General features: G+C 40.5%; 1 protein-coding gene across 1 annotated transcript in view; it reads right to left on the reverse strand.

Moving 5' to 3' along the window:
- The window catches only part of PPM1H (protein phosphatase, Mg2+/Mn2+ dependent 1H), a 137,490-nt gene that overhangs the window by 72,487 nt on the left and 41,426 nt on the right, over nucleotides 1–23,577 (reverse strand). The gene's annotated exons all lie outside the window — the stretch shown is intronic.

The raw sequence follows: 23,577 nt of genomic DNA on the forward strand, positions 1-23,577 counted from the left end.
ACGCTTTGACAGTCGTGGGCTCACACAGGGAAAACCTGTGCAAGGCAGGACCATGTCTTGTTCCAGCCAACAAAAGACATTGTCATTTTGACGTAAGCATACCTTCTCCACAAACACTATCTAACCACTCATCTTTAGTGTGAGGCTTGAGTCACCTAACAGGTTAAACATTAGTCAGAGGTGTGTTTTTACTACTGAACAAACACTGAGGTGTGCACCAGGAACACAATGTCTCTAAAAACAATTGCTTTCTCCCCAGAAAGTAAAACAGCTTGAAGGCACATCATAATCCTGATGACCAGTTCAGGACACATCTGACTTCTTGATCTCTAATGTTTACATTACAATAAAATTTTACATTTTAAATTTTTACAGAACAATTGCTAAAGGCTCCTGAAGCAAAAAGAAAACAAAAACCAAAGGCAGGACTGCAGGGGACCCTGCACAAGCTTGCCTACTCTTGCCAAAGTGTCAATTCTGTGTCAGCCTTGCTTAAAGATAAAGCATTCTTTTGATTTTCAAAGAGCAACACAATATTGTCACATGTAAATGAGTATTCCTGTCTCTGATTAGAAAAAAACAGCCTTCTAAGAAAATGTGAATCCACTACAATTAACTGATTCCAGAAACTGAGTCTCCTTTCAGTGTTATATGTCACACCTGTATGCACAATACCACCAGTTGTTTACAAGTATTTATTGTAAATAAACACCAACTATGGATAAAATGATCTTATGAAACAAGCGGAGATGGAGATTCTAAGTTGCAAGCCACCTGTGAGCAGTTTAACAGCTAACCTCCTGTGGTGCCTGACCTTTGAACAAATGGAGATAAAACATTGAGACACAATAAACTTTCAGTCTGAAAACTCAACATATTCGTGACACGTTAGGAAAAGTTGAAGCATATATTCAGATGGGCAGAGAGAGGAGGCACAAACACCAAAGTACGTCAATCAGCTGATAAACACCCCTTCAGTTTGAAATGTTGCAAGCATGATTAAAATACTGCAGCAGTACAGAAAGTGAAGTTTTATCACACCAGGGGCTAATTAATATTTAGTTTATCTGAACAGTCTCCTCCTTGATACTGCGGTTTTCAATCCCGTTTTAAAAAAAAAAAAAAGTGGAAGACAAATAGAGACAAAAGTGACTCCTTACAAAAATCACTGCCTGCCTTACCACTTATCATTCCTTACAAAAATAACTCAACTATTGGAGCTGCTTTTATTTCTGAGCTTAGAGACAGCCTTCAGGACTTGTAAGGTAGAAGATGTTCTGGTGTTTAACACCCTGTGAAGATATACACAATACAGTAGCATTTTATAATGCTCTTGCCAAGAAAATTTGTCAAGGTACTGAATACATGAGAACAAAGTGACCTAACAGACTATCTTGGCAGTCAGCTACTCTTAAAGCACCTGGAACTGAACCTCTGTGCTAAGCACCTAGCTAGAAGAGGATATGGTGAAAAGGAACCTGGCAAGACTGAATACTGAGAAGAAGCAGGGGCTGGAGCATAATTGTACTGAGGTGGGGACCTGGGGTGGTGACCAACATGTTCCCTTCCAGAACTTCACTTTATCTCCCAAAATCCAGATTTCCTCTCTCCAGGAAGGAGATTAACTTCATTTTGGAAAACCTTGTGAAGACCTGAACAAATCACCATGTCAAAATAGTGCTCATGTGTGCTACCAAGTAATGCAGGGTCTAGATGCCAAAAGGCACCTCTCTTCTGATACAGGCACTCTTCCACCACCACCCTGCATCTCACAGGTGAACTTTGGAAAAGGGCTGCAGCAAAGATTTTTAATCTCTAAGCTTAAGCTATGTTTTGGCCTCAACAGAAGCTGGTAACACCTTCTGCTTGGCTTCAAACAATTCTATCTTTGCTGTCTTTTTAAATCCTTTTCTCTCTGCAGCTCCTTAAATCCCTCCTTGAGGCAACTCTTTCAGCCAGCTTTCCAATGCTTATTTTGCTGTTGCATTTCTCCTCTTTCCTTCTTGCTCTCCCAGACTGTAACTTATCAGGACAAAACCCACATCTAAGCTGCTTATACAAATAATAAAGCAGAACTAGCAAGATGTTCATATGTCCAAAAAGCAATTCTTAATTACACTTCTGAAAATTTTTATGGAAAATCTACGATATCGCCCCTCCTTCCACAGAGGAAGTCCCTCAGCTTCCTAAGATTCTCAGTTCCCCTTTGTATCTCTCTATCTGCCTCAAAAAAATGTTATCCTCCAGTAAAGTAAATAAAATGAGATTTCTCACACTTAATACAAACCCACCTCCAATCACGCAGTTGTCCTCACTTCCATTTTATCATTGATGCAAATAACAACAATGAACTCCAGAGAAAAAGGAATTAAAGAGATCGAGGCCTGTATGATTCTCAAGCTTTTAGTCAGAGACATATTTTCTAGGGAAATCATGTCTTTGTTTTCTCTCTACACAGTTCCTCAAGGGACTGTTTGATTACACCTACTTATGATCAACTCCTTTCCATCTCTCCCCTCCTCTTCCCCATTACCCATTTATCTCCTATCCATCTATTATGGAGTTCAGCCCAAATAATGTACTTAATTTGGATTAGAAGCTCCTCATTTTACAGTATTAGATGTCTCTATTGTGTCAAACACTCATTGCTCAGTAATAAATAAATAATCCTGAGGTTTAGTTCATGGTATAGTAGGGGTAGTAAAAATACATCCTACTTCACAAACAGGACCTTCACGCAGCCTACGCAGTGAGGTGGTGGGTTTTGGTCACATTTGAAGAGGTACTTGCATTAACTTTGATGGATTCTTCAGTACTTTACGGGACTAATCTCAAAGATGTTCCCAGCTAAAAGCAAATCCTCCAGCTATGAGCCAGCTAGTTAGTTTGATTCATAATTAGCATTCTGCTGGTTTCTTGCAAGACCCCAAATCCCATCTGACTGAATGGAAATGTAGGTCACACTGTGCTTCTATTCTTCATTCAACAAGCAGAGGTCAAACTCATGAGCAGAGGTCACTGATTACTAAATCCTAAGTTTATCTTAGAAAGAACAAAGTCAGACCAGATAAACAAATTCAAAACAGGTTTTGACAATAGTTACCCGACAAAAAAAAACACAACCCAAAACCAGAACACCAAACACGAAAACCCCAGCAAAACAGCTCAAGTCTTCTGAAGCATTTCTATTCAGCTTTCTATTTTTCACATCAATATAAGTACAGAAAATCTTCAGTTGTTTTATTCCTCCCAAAACTGCACTTGCTGAGATTACTTTAAGTTGTATTTACTTCAGCAAAAGTTTCAAGCTGGGCTGTAGGAGAATTTTAGCCTGGTCTAGATCTCAAACTCTGAAAAAAAATTGAGAGAGTTGTCCAAGTACTTGCATTTTTTTTATACTCATTAATCTAACAAAATTTTATCTGCAACACACCTAGATAAAAATAACAGGCAAAGAATTTGGAAGAAATTCTGAATGAGGCAGGACAACAGCAGTGTGCACAAAACACACGTTCTGAAATGTAAAGACCAAGACAGCTACAAGAGCTTGGGCAGTTATGCTGCACCAGAAGCATGGGAACAGGCCACACATACACTCTAGACCTGCCTGAGCTAAGAAATAAAACCTGTAAGCAGGGAGCCTGACTCAATCGTTCAATTTAAGTGAGCTGTGGGGTAACTAACAACGTGCAACCATGGGAAGACACACTAAATTCTATCTGCTTCTCCCCCACCAAGGTACAGTTCCTTTCCACAGTACTGGAGAGTATTCCCAGCTCCACATTTGTTTTATGACTTGTTCAGAGAGTCAAGACAACCTACACAAGCACTTTCCAGAGTAAAGATTTGAGTAGCCTACTTCTCTACCATGTAGGTTAAAGCTGAGCCTGTGTGCATTATCTGTGTGGCCCACAGAATACGGCAGTGGAACATTAAAATACCTACAAAGATTTCCAAAAGGAAAGTGCTGCAAAGAAAGGGAGAGACGCATCAACTTGCATTTGTCAGTGAGGAAGCTGCTATGTCAGACAGGAAGCCATCCTGGCAGGAAAGGTCAGCTGAAAGTAGGCAACCTCAACTCTGCTCAAACAAAACCTGAAAGTCCCGTAAGATATTAAGAAAGCCCTGCAAACAAGTTATCTGCTTCAAAATAAACCATGCCTTTTAAAAACAACAAACTTGTCAATCGCATAAAAAATTTTCTCCTAACCACCTCCTTATCTTTCTTCCCCAATTCTAACCCAATGCATCTTATTAGTAGACATATAATCTTAAACATCTATTAAACTATACAAGTTGGCATGCCCCTTGTTTCTCTATTATCAGCTTTCCGGTTACTAGCAATATTAGAGAGTCACAGTGCTCACTGGGAAAGTAAACAGTTCTTTTTCTAGGAAATACTGGCACTATTCAATTATCATAGGAAATAAGCAGTGATAGCCAAGGGCTTTTGTTGAGATCCTTTGTTTATTTGCTGTGGATAAAAGTGACTTTCTGCAATTTTGGCATACACAGGTTTCTGAAATAAATGCATTAGCAACATTCCTGCTGTTCACAAGGTAGAAAAAAAAAAGGAATAATGGCAAAATGTTATACCTTATCCACATGCCTCCCCCCAAAATAACAAAAGAACCCCACCCCAATGAGTTATCGTACATGCCTGGAGAAAAAATTAGCCCACAACAGCACCTTAAACCAGAGTCCATTAGCTGAGGTGAAGGAGAGGTGCTCGCAATATGTCTTTATTGGGGGAACCTGCTCTCATTTGATCTACAAAACCTTCTGTTTGTTAATACCAGGCAAATGCAAAAGCTCTTGATCTGGTCCTTAAGACTTATGAAAAACGAGGTTGACAAGAGCAGATATATCCATGGGCAGTTTGTAGTTTATGGTTTTCAATTTAAGGATGGGGGATCAGAGTAGGAGTGGGTACCTGTAGTTGCTTTGATACTGCATAAATCATCTGGAGAGCACAGAGTCCTTCTCTCCCTGTGCCAACCTGCTAGCCTCCCTCCTCGTTCCAGCTGTGATATATGTGCTGCCTGCAATCATAAGCATGACAACAACTTGCATCCAAAGCAACTAACAGCACAGAATTAACCCAGATGAATGAACACGATGCCTATAAACAAGCCAGTATGTTTCTACAGTTTCACATTATAATTTCAACAGTCTTAGAATGATTATTAAAAATATCATAAAAACCCCTCTCTTTCATACACATATTGCTGGCTTTTCTGTCCTCTTCCGCTCTCCACAATGGATTAGTGTGTATGTGTGGATGCCAATGTCTTTTTCTGTGACACCTCATTTACAGTCTTAGACTCCCAGGTAGGTGGCTGTTTCTCCCCCTTCACCCACACAACATTTATTCCTGCACTGGGAATTGACTTAAAAGAGATTTCCTCCTAGCTGTTTACCTCCTCCTGCAGATGAAAGGCAGCTTTTCAAGCAGCCTAAACAGTTTCATTCATTCATTAATCTAACTGTCATATTGCTCACATCAAAACCAGAACGTTCACTAGCTTGTCTTTGGACTAAAGTCAATGACATCTTGGAACAGAAGTCCACTATAACATTACTTGTAGGCACTTTCCAAAATGTTATTGCGGAGCAAGTATTACATGAGAAAAACAACAGACACTGAGCCCAGAGCAGATCCTGAGCCACAGCAGCGGAACACAAATGTGGTTAAGCATGATTTCTCCGCAGGGCTGAGCAATCTTAGCCACAGCTGACAATACTAATTGTCAAATTTGCCTTCCTCACTCCTCTGTACTGGCTACCAGCAAAGATGAACTTAACACTGTAAAGGAACCACCATTTTCTTCCCTACAAAGTACAGAGAAGTAGCACAAAGTGCTAGGTCAGACTGCTCATCATCCTACCTACAGTAACTTTGTCTGTCTGCCTGTTCATGGTTTGCTGAAAAAACTAAGCAAGAAACCTGGAGGACAACGGGAACAAACAACTTTGTGTTGACTAGTGTCCTTCTAGTCTGATTTCCATTAAAACATAGTCTTACATGTTTTTCTTCTCCTCCTTAATAGGTAAATTTTCAAGTACATCATCTCCTGCTGATCTGTGAAAAATGGGTCTGAATGTATTTCCACACTATACAGGAAATATAGTCATTTTATCACAAATGTGTGACTTTACTGCCCTGGCCTTGAAGGGCGATACTGAAAGTTCACTGATGAGCAAAACTTGGCTTTTGACTGCACACTGAGAAACACATCTATGGATAGTTATTTTGAGCTGGTTTTAGATGAGAAACATCTTTGGATTTATCCTGGAGCCCATATTCAAGACAAGAACCCAAGTTAGGTCATTCCTTTCCCTTTAATGAAGCAGAAAACTAGTCCCTTCCGTGTCTGTTCTGGTGAGCTGTGCACATGAGGCTGAGTGTGGTCTTAAACATGAGCATCCCTCATAAGCAGTACACAGTCGACACATAAGTCTGATAGAAAAAAGAATGGATGCATACAAGACCCAGCTGCCCCCAGATTTATGTGACAGAAATACAGAAACCACATTAGTTAAAATGATAAAAGAGCAGGGACAGCAGCCCGCTCCTAATCTCTACAGCAAGGGGCATCCCAGCCTCAGAAATATTCAGTTTGCCTACAAGCTCAACGCTATTATTACTACTACACCAAGAACTATCACTACACAACCCTCCCCCACCTCCCAAAAGGTCAATCTGAATTAAAAATACTTTTGTTTTATTGCAGACTTATGAATGTTTCCATATGGCAAAGATGCATGCCACTTTTTATCCTCTCCAATTTACTTCCCAAAGCCCTACTTTTGGAAGGACATCCAAAATACACCTTTTCTTCCTTAGAATAATACCAATTATATGCAAATAAGAGCTCTCTTTATGCTTACTATGAAGCAAATTACGTATTTAAGGTATTTCAGTGAATCCCATACCATTATGCTATGATGCTGTAAGAACACATTCTCAGCTTTCTCAGGGTTAAGAGAAATCAAGATAAATGGCTTATGCAAAACTGGTCCAAGTTTTTTTAAAAACATTATCTCTCATGCTTCGCTTGTGTGAAAGTTAACTGAAAGACTTCAGTGGTGATGGTACTAATCCCTTTTATACAGCTGTCAACTTAAATTAGCCCCAAGCTAATCTTTGCAAGTGTGACAGAGAGTGTATACATTTCCACAGATAAGTACTGAACGCCTTATTCACAATATCATTCTACAGCAGGGAGTATTGTGAAGCCACTTGAACCTGAAATAAGACAGTCTGCTAATTTATTCTTTATAAGTCATCACAGCAAATTTTATGTGTATGAAGGCAAACACATGCAAGGTAAGAGGAAAAGAAAGAAAACATTACATACATTACCTACAGCTTTATTACCAAGAATTCACACGTAGGAAACTAATTCAAAGCCACTCACATGTTGGTAATTTTTAAGAACAGCTTAATGAAAAAATACACCCTGATGCTGGAGTTTTACATCCATCACTTTTCCTCTGGGAGAACATTAAAGAGCAAATCCACAGGAAGGGGCCACGTGCAAATAACACTACAATGACTCTGCCATAGAAACGTGTCTCAAAATCCTATCTGTTACTTCTATTATTAAAATTACTTTCGTAGACCTCAACTTTGAAGCTGTTAAAATATAAGCTACAGCAGCTACCTTAATCCAGATAGATCTTGATGATCCATCAAAACATTTGTACAGCGTTCATTCATTCTGCTTGGGAGTAACAGCCAACTCCCAAATTCACTTTCCCAAATTTAAGGTATAAAACCCCAAAGTATTTAATGCATGCAAAACCTGATTAAGAAAATATTGCAGTATTTCTACATACATTTTATACACTCATACACACCCACCCCTGTACAAAAACCTATGGTATTTCTCAGGCAAGCTATTCAAAGTTAAGTTAAATGTTACGTCACTGAAAACACCTATTTTTCACACAATAGAAGTCAAAGTGCATAATATCTTTGCTCAGCTGTTCCAGTATCACAGATCCAAAACGTCAAGTGCAGTGATAAATTGGAGACAAAGTTAACACAGGGACTGTGGTAAAATCAGTACCAGTATGAAGAATTGCAGCCAAACAGAATTTCTACCCAAATGCAGGCAAAGAGCAGTGAGCAGATGATAGTCTGTGCATGTCTGCAGAGCTTGGAGACAAGGGTGTCCCCTTTCCAGCCACATCTACTACCTTCATCAAGAGGTAAGGTACTGAAACTCTGGAGTTTGCACACCGCCTATTACCATGGTACGCCACATCATGTCTTAGAGTTGTGTTGCAGACAGTACTGATGTGCCTCAGATGTCACGGACATGAGCACTCGATAGGCATTAGCGCTGAACCTCAGGTCAAAGTGTCCTCACAGGCTCCTGCTGCCTTTGCAGAGGGGCTGGAATAACGAGTTGTGCCCCCGTTCAAGAGTGGAGGAAGCAGCATGAGGTTAAGAAGCGCTTTTGGAAGGTGCAACAGAACAACTCAGAACTACTGAGATTGGAATGGAGGCCATCTGGTCCAATCCCTCTGCTCAAGCAGGTTCACCTGCAGCAGTGTGTTCAGGACCATAGCCATATGGGAACACAAAAAGCCCAAAATGAAAAACATCAGAGACTTGTCTCATCCGATGTGTGCAGAGTGAGATGTGGCACTGAGTGAGAGCTGTTTATTGCCACCCTGTGAAGCCTGAAATGCAAAATGGCTCCAAGGTGGGACCCAGCTCTGCTTGGAATGGGAGCAGGTGCAGCACAGCCACATGGCTGCCACCACATCATGCTTTTCTGATGCTTCACTGGCACTATAATTTCTTCTACTTATGCTGCAAATCTACCTCCATTATGAATTGACCCTTTCCAAAAATCAATAGAAAATGCACCACTGGCCCCACTGAAATCTCAGTCAAGTCTTGCAAACACATCCAGGTACATCTGAAACCCTGCCGACTGGCAAGTACATAGTAAGCAGGACCAACATCAAATAATTTAAAAAGAGCTATATCTAATGAGCATCAATTGTATCTGAAGAGGCCTGCAGGAGATGGAGTCACCTAGCACAAAGAGACCTAAGCAGCACTGATGGGATGGATCCTGTGTGGCAGTGATCAAAGGCACTCACGATCCCAGAGAGGTCTCAACAAGAACAGTCAACACCAGAACCAATTGACTACTGCAACCTGTAACCCTCTGCATTCCTCTCTGACCACTGGGAAATTAAAATTGTGTCAAGATCTGTAAAAATATATATCAGGATATAATTAAGTGTGAATGTGTCCCTGCATTCTGCTACACCAAGGAACAACTTGTTTCAGAATGCATAATTACAGTTGCATAAAAGCAAAATATGTGCTAAGGCACTGACTGAAATTAGAAGTTCAAAAGGAATTTATTTACAATCTTGTCAAGGGGTTAAACAAACATTAAACAAAGCTCTGTGTGGACAGAAAACACTGTAGAATTCAACAGTTGAATAATAAGAAAACTAGCAAGAAAGCCAACGTTTCAGGCAACGGATGAAAGCTGAACTTTCACAAGAATCCTCTCCTCTCCTGGCTTCCCAAGTGTAAGCAACCTCTGCTTTCCTATGCCAGGCTGCAATCCACAGGGACAACTGTGCAGCAAAATTATTTTTGTTTTCTTTTAAACCCAAACCAACATATTGCCACAACAAGACTGAAGAGACAATATGAAGGCAGAAACAGCAGATGATAGTGAGGAAAGGTCCAGCTTAAACTTAAGATTTCTGAAGGAAAAAAAAAGTTATGAAGTTGTATCTTACAAGTATAGAAAGCTAGTAATGAAATGTAATGATGGTGTGCCATGTAACTGTAAAAAATACTGACCTGTCTCTTCCTTGGGAAAATCCCTCCAGGCTTCCCTTTGGCTTTGAGAAGTCAAGCCCAGAGCGCTTTCAACCTCGTACCTGCAGTGGCCCTGCCTCAAGAAGCCAAGTATTTTTAATCCTTTTAGATGCCTACATGTGTCTACAGTTACCTGCATGTGACTGCTGCTACAATTATGGTCCCCAGAGGTGAGATCCAGTCAGACCATCCATGGTGCAGACAGCTAAGTCTGAGCTAATCACCCAGACTTTATTTATAAGCAAAGAGAAAGAGGTCATGTGGGGGCATGATTCATCTGACCTATTTTAGTTGTTTACATTAGCATGATATGTCTGTTCCTTTTCCTGGACAATAATGCTGAGCCTAGACACTTACGCAGCAGGTTGCCAGGTTGTCAGATGATTCCCATCTTAGGTATCTGAGCTTATGGGGGTGAAGTGAGAGAAAAAAACCCAACACCCATCAATATGTCTTTCAATAAGTTTTCTTGCTATTTTAAACGCATTTTCCTCAAAATACATGTTTGGCATATAAGCCCCTTCGTATGACCAATAATGCCACATAGTGCAGAGAACCAAGACTGAAAGGGAAGAAGAAGAAACGGGATTAAGTGCACAAAAAATATTTTCAAAATAAAGGCCAAGGACAGATTATCAGGTGCCTGAAATTTGGCATTATAGTTTCTGATATGACAAGTGAGTTTAGAATCGTGCAGCAATTTAAATGCATCTAAACCAGCTGGTGGGATTCTCAGACACAAAGGAGATAACTGTCAACCTTATTCACAGCAATTAAATCTGTATAGGCTAAAATAGGATCTATTGTTCCCCCCAAATACTGGGATTTGAGCCAGAAGTAACTTCAGTGGAGAGAGTTGGCAGTTTGTGTAATTCTCTGGCCTAACAGGAAAAAAAAAACCAAAACAAAAAAACCAGAACAAACCCACAACCAGAAAGCAAAGAAATGTTCAAGAACTTTTAATGAAAATTTCTTCCTCCTCTTCTGAAAGTACCAGGGAGATGTTAGAAATTAGTACTGAAACAGATGTCCACATAGACTTATCTCAGTGTGTACTCCACTCAAAAGGAAGCGTATCCAGTAATTTCTTCTGCTGACTGAAAAGAAGAAAGCTAGAGATTATTATTGCTATATTTAGACATTTGCATGCTCCCAGATATGTTCCTTTGGAGTCATCTGAGCACATGATATTTAGATAGGCACAAGAAATCTGGAAAACCATTATTAAGAGGCCAACGCTGCCACTAGAGCAAGTTTTTAATCCCTTCTTAATTCAAAATGATCAACAAATGGTGGCAAAGGATTTGCAAATCACTTGCCAAGGACAAAATTCCTTCAAAGCAGCGTTGAGAGATGGCTGTTAGGCTGGGAAAAGCCACAAAGAGGTGGTGTCAGGATTTTCAAAGTGGTAAGTGGTGCACAGGGTATCCTGCATTCATCACTATATTCCAAGGAAACCAGTGTTCATGCTAACTAGGGTGGGGGCAGTAAAAGCAGTGCACAAGAAATCTGTTTTGAAGGTATGGGGAAAAATAAAATGTCCCCTTAACCCATGCCTCTTCCCAAACTGAGAATTTGCTAAACCCAGACTGGGGATGGGCTAGAATGCGGTGGTGCAACCAGAATTCTTATGCTTGGTAAGTCTGCATTCAGTTTCCATCTGTTTCTTTACAGAAAGTGTGTTTTTTATACATATAAAAAAATAAATATTTTAAAAGTTTTTAAAGAATATTAAAAAACCCAAACAAACGAAAACCAATCCCAAACCCAACTTGTTTAGGATTTAACAGAATGTCCTGATAGAAGAAATGCAATATTCCCCTAACTGTAGGCTGGAAGGCATCCCAAACGTCCCCCTCCAATATTTGCATCCATCCTCATGACCAGACCACACTGCAAAAGGCTCCAAGTGCAGCCTGTCAAACATGCAGTCCCACTCTCTGCCTGAAGGCTTTGACCTCTCCATACACCAGATCCCTCACTGCGACTTTTTGCTCATTCACCCACCAAACAAACACCACTCCTGCTCCAAATGTAATTCAATTTTTGTCAGATCCATTTCCTGATGGTTTCACAAGTTCAGTCAACCCAGTAGAATGTTGGAGGCCTGGAGCCCAGTGAAGAGTACGCACCATGGCTGCCCTGCCCAGGAGGCAGCAAACTCTCCACCTGCTCCACTGTGCAAGCCTGCTCCTAGGTTACACCTGTTTTCCAACATCCAACTGGCCCTCTTCCAGCACAAGGCTCAAGGGCCATGGGCTACTCTCTCCATCCTCTCCCAGAACTGTCTGCATCCAAACTGCTCAGAGCTGCCAAGGCTGCTTCTGGGTACCATCTGGAAAAATGCTGGTTTAAACAGACCACAGCCTTGCTGAAGACACACTAAGAAACACTGTACACAAAAGCAGGACAAGCACTGAAGCCAACAGTTGCACCAGTAGTATTTCCCATTATGAATGGCAGCCAGAATGAGACCTGCAATGAAGGGCAATTTATCCCAGCCTGCAGACTCAGGAATATCTGCACAGTCCTGTAAGATCTCCAGTGCTAGATGTTGTCAGACAGGGTGTTTCACTATGCCTTCCTAGTTGAGTTGTCAGAAAACTCGCAGAAACAGAACAAATCCATTTTTCCTACATACTTTCTCTTGAAAAGAAAAATAAAATCCAATCTTATTTCACCACATGATCCATCTGAAATATAATTCTGTAGTAAAAGATGGATACAGATAGCTGTTGTTATGCACCACAAACACTATAATTAAAAATCATTCATCTTCAAATGTGCTGTATTATTCACTGAAAAGGCTTTTGCTGCACTCTGGGGGAAAAATAAAGTTAACCATTCTTCTGCAGCACAAATATTTACTAACACAAAGACTGTTTTGTAGTGCAGAAAAGTCCACAGTAGTTTTTGAACTAGTTAACCGTGATATGAGCCCTAGCAACCTGAGAAGGACGGTGAATCAGCAAGTTCCAACTCTGTGTGGAGACAATAGCACAACACCAGCACATCATGTCATGGCAATAGCAGGGTGAGAGCCCTTGTATCCCTTGGATCACAAAGACAATGGCAGATGCTTGAAGTACTTTTGGAGCTCTAAATCCTGGTTGTTGCCAACCCAGCCCAACTGTTCTCCCAGCTGCTGTTTGACTCTGTGCAATCATACTCCCAGTGCTGTGCCCAAGTTACCTCCTCAGGGACATGTAGCACTAAGGTGTCCACGTAATCAGCAATCTAGCCTAAAGGATTCTCCAAGCCTATTAGCTAAACAAAATATGATAAAATCTAACCTTGCCTCACATCCTGTAGTTCCATGACAACTTCTTCAGTGTTCAAGTGGGGTCCTCCTGAGCTCTCTTCACCACTAGGTACAACTGCTATGTTATGCTGAGTTGGTTTTTGTGTTTTTTTTTTTCTTCCCCTTTAAACTTATTCTGTCTTGGGTTGCTCTGCTTTTCCAGGCCCCTTGGTCAAAGCGGATACGCTGTGGTGAGGCCACATCACTTCCCACTCCACCCTTCAGGGGTGGCATCAAGCTTTCTGACCCAGTTCTTCAACTGCCTCTAGTTGGTTTTCACCCCAACACCAAAAAACTTATTTCTCCTTTTCATGTTACTAGGAACTTTATATTCCTGCATCACCCTCCTTGAAAGGAAGTTGAAGAAGATATTTCCTACTTTCGGATAACACAAACCAAAGATACTTCCACTAAAAGAAAAAATAAGAACTCCCAGTCACGTGGTTTAATCAGTAAACAGAAACTTCATAGCAAACCAACATACACGTTCCTCTTGAACTAATTCTCAAACTTATCCTCCAGCTCCCAGGACTGTGTCCTAATATAAGACAATATGGTAGCTTAAAATACATTACACTTCTTGCCACCAAATTTCATAATGCATTGTACAAGACAGCAGAATCACACAACATCCAATGAGTTTTACATATACATCAAATAAAACTTGGAGACACCTACAGAGTAAGAGAACAAAAAGAAAAGAAATTAATATTTTAAGCACAAGGGACAACTGCTTCATGAAAAATATCCTCTTTAAATAATACTGCATCTATACATAACCAATGAGCTATGTTGTATCTTATATACAAATAAACAAACACACACAAATAAAAATATCTTCAAAATAACTAGTGAAGCAGCCAGAACCTTCTACTGTTGCATTGGATTTTTCACTTCTACATGGCGAGATCGTGACATTAATATAATTTTCCTTCCCTTCACACATCAATCAGCTCAGAACATCCACCTCTCCCCATCAGAGTGTATGTGTGTCAGGAGTTGGGGAAATAATTGAACTGAGATAAATGAAATCCTATACTTCACACACTCAAATAGCGACAAATATATGATCACACCACTCACTGTACAAGTTTAAATGGAGGTTCGGGCTCCAGTTAAATCACCATATTTCCCTACCTCTGTGTTCTTTGGAGATTATATATATACACACACACAGAGACATGCATGTGCAACATGTACATTTTAAACAGGGATATACTTATCTGGTTAGGACAAATTTTATTTACCACTCAAAGATTAAGAAACCCAACCTCTACAGTTCTCAGACCGTTGAAATAAAATGCCCCACAGAACACAGGAGTAATCTGCACAGCTATTGGAAAAGAAAGATCTGAAACACAGAGGAGTCCTCTTCCACTTGGAAGAAGAAAAGAAAAAGGCAAGAATTTTCCCATTTCTGTTCCTCTGAAATAATGATTATATCACTAAGTACAAAATTCAATTTTATAAAGAAAAGATTTTGAGTAATGCATTTTTGAACAGAAGAAACACATGTTTCTGTGGCTGATGAATGGACGATGGTTGCAGCAGGGGCAAAGGAGTCTACTGCTGCATTACCTGCCCTGAAATACCTCTCTCCTGTAACACATGAACTAAAAATGGTGTGGCTCCATGGTGTCAAACGAGAGAAATTAGTGCACCTGAGAGAAGCTGGATTAGCAGACTTCCTGCAGAGCAGCATTACACACTCAGGGGTGAGCAGGCTGCCCATTTGGGACTGAAGAGAAACAAGCTGGTAGCAGACAACAGCAGTGACTATGTCCTTCTGCTTCCCTACCCACTGGGGAACGGCAGGGAAAAGAAGGATGCTGACCTTCAGTCTGACAGCCCCATGGCCCTTACAATCTGCTTCCATATATAAACTAGAACAACAACAAAAAACTTCAAAACAACCAATTTCTGTAACATCTTCAGAACTGCCTCAGCACAGCTCTGCTGTCCCTGATGTCTCAGGACTCTGTGGTAGCATTTTGTAGTAGACAGCAGGGAGCAGGTAGAATGATTATGCACTTTACTAATAGTAGAACATTTTACAAAGAAACATAACTCTCCCACTGCAGTTCCATGACCAGGCACCCCCAAGTAAATGCTAAAAGAATTGCCTGCTTCCTACTCCGTGGTCTTCTAGAGTACGTGACGGTTGCTCCAATGTCAGTTAATCGTGTTTTATCACTTGAGCTTAGATAAATACGGCTCTCACATATGTGGCTCCTTCCCTTCTTGTGAAAGTTATTTTTGAGTGCTACTTCTTGCCTTTTATGAGGAAGAAAGGCTTTTCCAGGAGGCTGGATGCTGAAGTGACATTTCCTGTCTCTTTTTGTTTTCTGCAAGCGGTATTTCTGCTTAATAAGGCAATTACAGAAAAAAAAATGTACTAAAAATGTTTAATCCTCTTACTATTTCCAAATGCATGGAACTCAGCATAGTCTTCTTCTGGATTTACTGTACTTGTTAGATTGTAACTGCCCATTGAATATAAATTGAATTTCTGCCACAGAGATATATCAACAGGAGGCCAGAGGATTAAGCAACAAGCATGTGTATATAAATGGAAAAGATGGGATGCAAAAATTTACTGCACTGTTTTCTCACCTCTATGACAACAGTTCTATTTCCCCACCCCAATATATCTCCTTCCTACCAGCATAAACTGATGTAAATAGAAGAAAAAAAAATCTAAATGACCATTAAAAATTTCAAACATTCCAGTTGGTAGTTTGCATTATTGTGTATCATATTTTTTTTTTTCCATTTCCTTTGCTAGATAACAGATCTTTGGCATAATGTGCTATGAAGCATAATAACTAGCAACCTCTTAGGATCTAGCACATTTTGAACATGACCGAAACACTGAGTAGACATTTTCTCTCCAGATGAAACTTAGTGTCCAATTAACATTTTGAATAGCCTCAATAGCTACTGCAAAAAACACTACAATGATAATTGTATCCATTAGAATTCTGTGCTTCAAGCATCTTTATCTGCCTCTGACTCCACAGCGACCTTCAACTGAGCTTTAAATATGATGATAAAAAAAATTAAACAAGAATACTGTTACAGTTAATTCTCAACAGTACACAGACATTCAAAAATATCTTTAAGACTGATGATTTTTACTCTGTATTAACACAGAAATCCACTGTTTGTGGGAACAGTCTTTAAATTGTTTAATCATCTAAGGCTGACAAACTCCCTTCAAAACACAGAGGGTTATCTTCTGTAACAAAGGCAGTACCACATTACTAATAGCACAAGAAAGGACAGAGACAAGGATCACACTCTGCTTATTTACTTTAAGAACTTTTCCCTGCATCGCTACCTCTCCACAGACATTTATGGGACTCAGTGGATTATTATAGAGTCAAATTAATATTCAGTTTGTGGGGCTATTTTGCATAACATTTAAGTACATGCCAAAAGCTGAGTACCCCTCAACTGAGTTTATTTTGTGTCTCCAAAAAAAAAACCATTAAGAAGCTACTAAGCTTATCTATCTGAATATTTGCTCTTCAAAAATATAAGGAGATCATCTTTGCTTTCAATTTATTTTTATGATGCCTGTTTAATCAAAGAGAGGACTACGTTTGTCACCATCTGAGGTGAGGACGATGCATCTTGTAAAGCGAATGGGTGGGCATGCTTTCAAACACTTGCACTTCAGTCAGAAGTTAATAGAAACATTCAACAGCTCCAAGACGTGCACAGAGCTTGTGCCAGCTCCGTGATGTGCTTATTCCTCACCTTTCAGGCAGTCTGACTCTTCATATCTTTAAAAGCAAGTAAAACTGCACAGAAGTCTGAAACAGCCTAGTGGGACAAAAAGCTTTTCTTTCTAGCTCTGGTAGATTACAGGAATAATGAACTTTCCAAAGTTTTTCTAAACAAAAAACGTAACATAACCCCACAAATTGGCATGGGCAATTATATAGATGAACAAACGCACAAAATACTTTGAGAAAAAAAACCATAGAAATAAAACATTGCCCTTGTATATCAGCTTATTGCATCGACCTCCCAGCTATGCAGGTCAGTAGTCTACAATATATTTCACAGTTCTTTGACCAGTGCAGCTTGCAGCAACACAGGCAGGAATGTTTCTCATTAGAACATACCTATTTCTTCCAATTTTAGAACACATACAAACTCACATACAAAAATCAGACCACAGCTTCATTTATATTTATGGCTGAGGTGGTGAACACCGGAGCACACAGCTTGCAAGCACAGCTGACATGAAGACTATCCGTTGCAGTGTGAGGCTCACGTCACAGCTCAGGGATAGACCCCCATCAGCTTTGCTCATGCAGCACAGATGAGCTTTAGTGATGGCAAACACATATGCAGAAGTTACCACTGGTAAGCAACTGTTCAGCAGTAACATGCAGAGTATCAAAACTTTCCCAGTCAGCTAAAATGCAGCAGAACATACTCAAGTCCATTTTGCTACAATAAAAGCAGCCTCTAAAGAGCTTTCAGACATAAAAGTAGCACAATAAGGAGGACAAACCACAAGGAACGCTAGCTCAGGGAGAGAAAAGTGACAGATGAATGGATCTGATAATGCATTAGGCAGAGTGGAAGAAGAGAAAATTTGAAAGATTTCTTTCCAGGTTTTACAGGCCTCCTGAAGCAAAAAGTAAGTTTTAGACTGGTGCCATCTATCAGCAACCCCAACAAGCAAGTAGTACAGTCTTCCAAAGTAGTCACAGGTTTTGATGTAGAGTACATCTCTGAACAAGTATCTTGGGAACTAGTAGACTACAATTTTGCATTTAACAAAGGATATCTTTTTGTTACTTTTGGAATGCATAGTTTTAATCAGAAAATAATCCCTTTCTGGCATTTCTGAGGTGAGACAGAACTGTAAAGATGCACATTTGTTTCGGACTAACAAACAGCCTTCTTCACCTATGTGAAAGTCATCCAGCTCAGGTGAAGTGTCAGAAAAATATTCCCCTATTCTAAAACCCCATTACCCCAGCTCTCCTCCTCCCGTCTGCTCCAAAACTAGCAAGGCTGCTTTAAAGTACCTGGAGCTTCCCTTGTCTTCTGCGAGACTTCCAGACAGGCAGTTTGGACAAATATACCCTCTCAGGAACATATCTTCTGAGGCTGCAGATCTCCACTGGCTACTCCTATTCCCTGGGGGATTGTTGGCAAAGCCCAGTTAGAAAAGGAGCTTGAGGGGATCTAGTGTTTTGCTCCTTGGTAGCTTATGCACCTGCTCAATGGCAGCTGCAGGCTTTGGCTACATATTTTTTTGTTGCCCCAAGCCAAATGGGGACACACAGGGGCCAGTGACATGGTGCTGGTGGGCAGCCCACAACAGTTTCCCACATACCAAACACAGGCTTTGCTGCTTTCAGGACCAGGCAAGCCAGTCCCACAGGTCAGCATTAAAGGACTATTCTGCATATGAAGCTGCTGAAGACTGTGGGGTAAAATCTCAAGAGCACTGATGAAAAAGCAAAGAAGGGGATATGGGATACTTATATTTTATATTTAGGCCTTTCTCCCAATAACAATCTTTTTGTGTTTCTTTGTATACAGCTGTTTATCAATTTACAAAAAAGTTTCCTTTCTCCCAACTGTCACTAAAGATAATTATAAGTACATTAAATATAAATGGCAAGTTCAAATCATCCCATTTTGTAGGGACAACTCACCACCTCAAAGAGGACCATCCCTAGGCGAAGGACCACCAGAATCAATCCCTGACCTCCAAAGGGACCCTAGTACTCAAATTAAACTTATCTCTGCAAGAAAATGGAAGACCAACTTAGAGTAAATCTGGAAATGCAAGTGCTTTTACTGGACACAGTTCCACATCACCAAGACGTGAATTGCATGAACTGCTTCTTCATCATCTCTGCAAACTAGGAATTCTCTCTCTGCTCCTTGGGAAGGACAAATAGTTGGTTTACATAGCACTCCTCCTCACCCTCTTCACCTCCAGACTCCAGCTGTAGTAGCTAAGCCAAAGAAAGAAAGGATTACAGGAAACTTTTTCAATATCCAGCTCTATCTGTATACCCAGGACAAATTTCAATGCAGCAGAAACCAATATTAGTTCTATTTTTAAGAAAGGAAAAGCTGGCTCCTGCTCAGCATCTCATTTATTAGGAGGTTCACAGATGTTCTTCACATATATTGGCAAAGCAGAATAAAATCAGCAAAATGCTTACGTATTTGCCACCAGCACTGCACTGAAAAAAGGCAGCGCTGTTTTTTTTATGTCTTATCCATCAAGCCCACAGAAGTTTACCAATCACAACCTGCAATCACACTGCACATATTGGTTGCCTTAGGCAACTGTCTTTTTTGCCTCAGAAGAAGAGATAATCCAGGTATTGAATCAGATAAACTGTAATTTTTGATCAATAAAAGCGCACATGTAGGGCTTTTTATCCTCCCATCAAATCAAGAAATAACTACGTTGAACCAAAGGCCAGGGTTCAGGTCAAGCAATAAGCCCTTGCAGAGCCGGTCGTGCAAACCTGACTCATCAGCTGAGCAAACAGTTGGCTGAGCCTTGACTGCCCTCCAGGTGTCTCACCATCTTCTCTGCTGGGGTTTATTGTTCCTGCCAACTCTCCACAATCTACCTCCACAGCCTGCTCGCAGCCAAACCAACCTCCTCCAGTGACTGATGCCAAACCACCAGCCAACACGGCCAAGCCGCAGACACCACACTATCCTGATGACTGTTACAAAAGAGTTAATCTGGTGGACAGTGGAGGCAGGCAGCTCAAAGCAGTCTATCTTAACTACAGCGCCAGTTTTTCTGTGGGAGATACCTTAAGGCTTTCGTCTTGCTTAACAAAGCATGAAGAAGCACCTCAACTCTGGAAGCATGATGCTAGGTCAGAGGACTAGACGACCTTTAATGTCCCTTCCAACCCAAATCATTCTATGATTCTATAACCTGCTCCCTTTCTCAACTCCTCTGTATATTGGCTCTGAGGTTTTAAGAAAGTTGCTTCCACTCCAGACAAATTTCCAATTTAGTGTCTTATTAAAAAAAACCTCAAAAAACAAAAACCAAAAAAAAACCCCCAAAACCCAGCAAAAACTATCAGCTATCCAGCTGTGAGAACACCCAGTGAGGACTCTTAAGTCCTTTAAGTGTCAGTACACCAAATATAAAAGTTCCCTTTCCATCACCTAGATATTCATGCTAGGATAATGTAGTAGCTTGCTGTTTTGTTGTCTGTTTTGTTGGAGAGCAGCGCTAATAGGTACTGCAGGAAGAGGGAATTAAAAGAGGTTTAAAACTGTTATTCCTACTTGAAGTTCTGCCATAATGCAGTTTCAGGAGGTGAAACTACAACTTCTTTGTATTGTCTGAACAGTTATTCCTCTACAGTTGTACTCAGTAGTAGAAAAGCACCCCTGTTGTTCTGGTGAGGTCTCAGGACATGAAACAGTGGACAAGGATATCAACAATGTTAACTCAGTGTCTGATCAGAGGCTCCAAGAGCAGAGAGAGGCAAAGAGAAACTAAAGATAATACAAAAGAAAAAGATGCTCCAAATTTGGGTTGTGGTTTTTTTTTTTTTTGATTCCCCGCCCTTAAGCTGAAACTCAAGGCTCAGGTTTGTTGCAACTTTGCCCTGGAGGCTATCCCATGTCCCACTTTTCAGACCACAAGAAACAGAACTCATGCTCATATCTCATGTGCTCCCATTCATATCCAGCCCAGTGTGGATGGCTGACAGAGGGAAATTTATGCTAAAGTGTTTAAGTGTAAATCAAAGCAGCTGAGACACGGGAGCTCTTTACAGCTTGCCAGCAGTGCTTTGGGGGTTTGTTCAAGTCAAAAGCCTTATTCCAGCTTCGTAGGCAGGTTTTAGAGATTGCTCTAAGCTACAGGTTGTCCTAACCACAAAGCATTTACCTGGTTAGCTTTCTGCCAGCTGCACTCTACATGTGATCTGTGTGTATCTCAGTGAGGTTTCTTCACTCAGCAAAACACAGGTGCAAAGCTTCAACTCCGCAGCAGCACAGGGCAGACACCCAGCATGGTTACAAGAGAGCTGTTTTGTACTGTACAAGATTTCTTGTGTTCAACTTCAATAACAAACAACTTTCAAGACATTTAAAGACAAAACTCTCCAATACCCATAGAGGAAAAGATGTTTGAGAGAGAAGATACTGAAGTGGTTAGAGTGTCTTTTTGGTTGCCCGGTCCTAACTTTAAGCAGCAGCTTTTGTTCAGAAGTTACTTTTCAATTTTCAGATGGGGTGATTGAGTAGAGGTGATATGGCAAGTGTCTTTGACATTTCACAAGCTAAGGAATTTGAATAATTCCTCAGAGCAAACCTGTGTTTGTCTTCTGGGGTCTTTCATCAGCAGAGACTGAGCAATGTTGTCTCCCCAAAATGCTGTACGGATGCTTAAAAAAGATCAAGTGCCATGGAAAGGCCAGAGTTGAAAGACACATGACATCTCCAGCACCTGATATCTACTGAGTATTAGACTAATAACCACTCCCTATCCAGTCAATATTTCTACAAAACATGTAGTGACTGTGAAACTTGGTTTGAAACCTACTGGCTATTTTCAGCCAAGTAAGGTGTTGTACACAGAGCATTCACGTAGACTTTATTTCCATAGAAAACTCAGTAAGTAATTGGTTAGAAGAATGACAAAGATAAAATAAAAAAAAGAAGAGTAGTTCATGCAGACTAGATTACAGAGCTCAATAGGAATGGCAAGTTGGTTTCTTTGTGGTGAGTTTTGGAGTTTGTTTGTTTTCAAGAACCAGGGGAAATACTGTGATTTTACCACAGAATGAAGAATCATACAAAGCTGCACTAACTCCAGTCCTGCTTAGAGGTAATGCCCAGAACACCGGGTTTCAATGCTGCAGCTTCCTTTGAACTTTAAAAAGGTTTTCATCAGAAATCTGATGTGTACACACATCTAGACGTAAGCACTACCACAACAGATTCAGCATGATGCAATTTGTTTACATTCCTGGTACTCATTTGCACACCTGCTTGTATAAGATACTCTGTTTAGGCATTCATCTTGTACCACAATTAAATAAAGCAGAAATACCACCCAACTGAAAATAAATTTGTATAATTCATTAAAGCCACTCAAGAGTTGCAAACTTTTTTCACACTATCAACTTTAAAAACCCCCCACTCTTAACAGTATCCTAGAATATCTTCCTCCTCTTTTCAAAAGTAACACTGCACGTGGCAGGAATAGGGGTTTACTTAATATAAGCACTCAAACTCAGCTCAACAGCATACAGTTTTCTAATATGATGCTCACAAAGAAAACAGCTATAGGCATATTAAGCTGAATTTAATGAATTTTTCTCTACCTCTACTATGCCAGTTTACATTCTGTACTGTTGCAGTGTAATACGAGATGACAACTCGAAACACGCAACACGCCTTGTAAGCATCTGAGGGCAGAATGGGAGGTGTGCTAGGTGAGATACTCAGTAGAAACTCCTAAAAAAGAGCCTAGAGAAGTGGCAGGAAATTACTTCACCTGCCACGCCATGAGATAACAGGTCGGTGACTGGTGAAAGAAATGAGAATATGAAAGGCAGGGCATTCCTATTGTTTTATGCAGGCAGAGGAAAATAACTCAGAGCAGCCATTCTGACCAGCTCCCAGCAAGTGTCTTCAGAAGGGCATTACATGGAAGGAGCATACGGGACAGGAATAGGGACTCCCTGGGACGTGCCAGCCCAGCTCGTGGGCCTCGTCAGCTACCAATGCAAGCTAGTTAAGATGACGAATAGCTAAGAATCCTATGGGAAAAAAACACCAAAACCCAAAAAGCCTTATGTCTTAAGTATAACTCCAAAAATATGTTTTGAAGTGTCATCTTTTTAGAACTATGAAGACTACCTTATCCTGAAGTGAATCAAATAATAATCACATTTTTAACCCTAAACCTTTACATAGGACCGGTCTGGCCCCAGGACATCTGGTACACAACAATGCACCCTACCACCAAGGACATGATAAATTCTTGTGATGCTCAAGTCCCAGTTGAGTTCAAGGGTTCTCAGCGGGTAACAGTATGCTCCTTTACTTGACTGTATGCATTGCATAGGGACTGCCTGGGTCACTGCAAGGGTCTGAATAGAGAAGCAGGTTTTGTGATAAGCCTCGGGCAGACCATCTCCTTAGTACTCAGTAGTTCGTTCTGAGCACGTCTAAACCTTGAGCCCTCATGGAATTCTGCTATGAAAATGAAGTTGGCATATGAGTCATCAAAACACAGGGCAGGAGTTAGGCTTTTAAATTTAGCTACAGCCTGATTAGTACTGACTGAAATGCCATTTTACTTTGGTGACCATAACAAGTTGTGCTGTATTTTGACCAAGATCTACATCAGTTTTACCTTGAATAGCTTTTT

Source organism: Phaenicophaeus curvirostris, chromosome 1, assembly GCF_032191515.1.
Source record: "Phaenicophaeus curvirostris isolate KB17595 chromosome 1, BPBGC_Pcur_1.0, whole genome shotgun sequence".
In the NCBI taxonomy this organism is placed as follows: domain Eukaryota; kingdom Metazoa; phylum Chordata; class Aves; order Cuculiformes; family Cuculidae; genus Phaenicophaeus; species Phaenicophaeus curvirostris.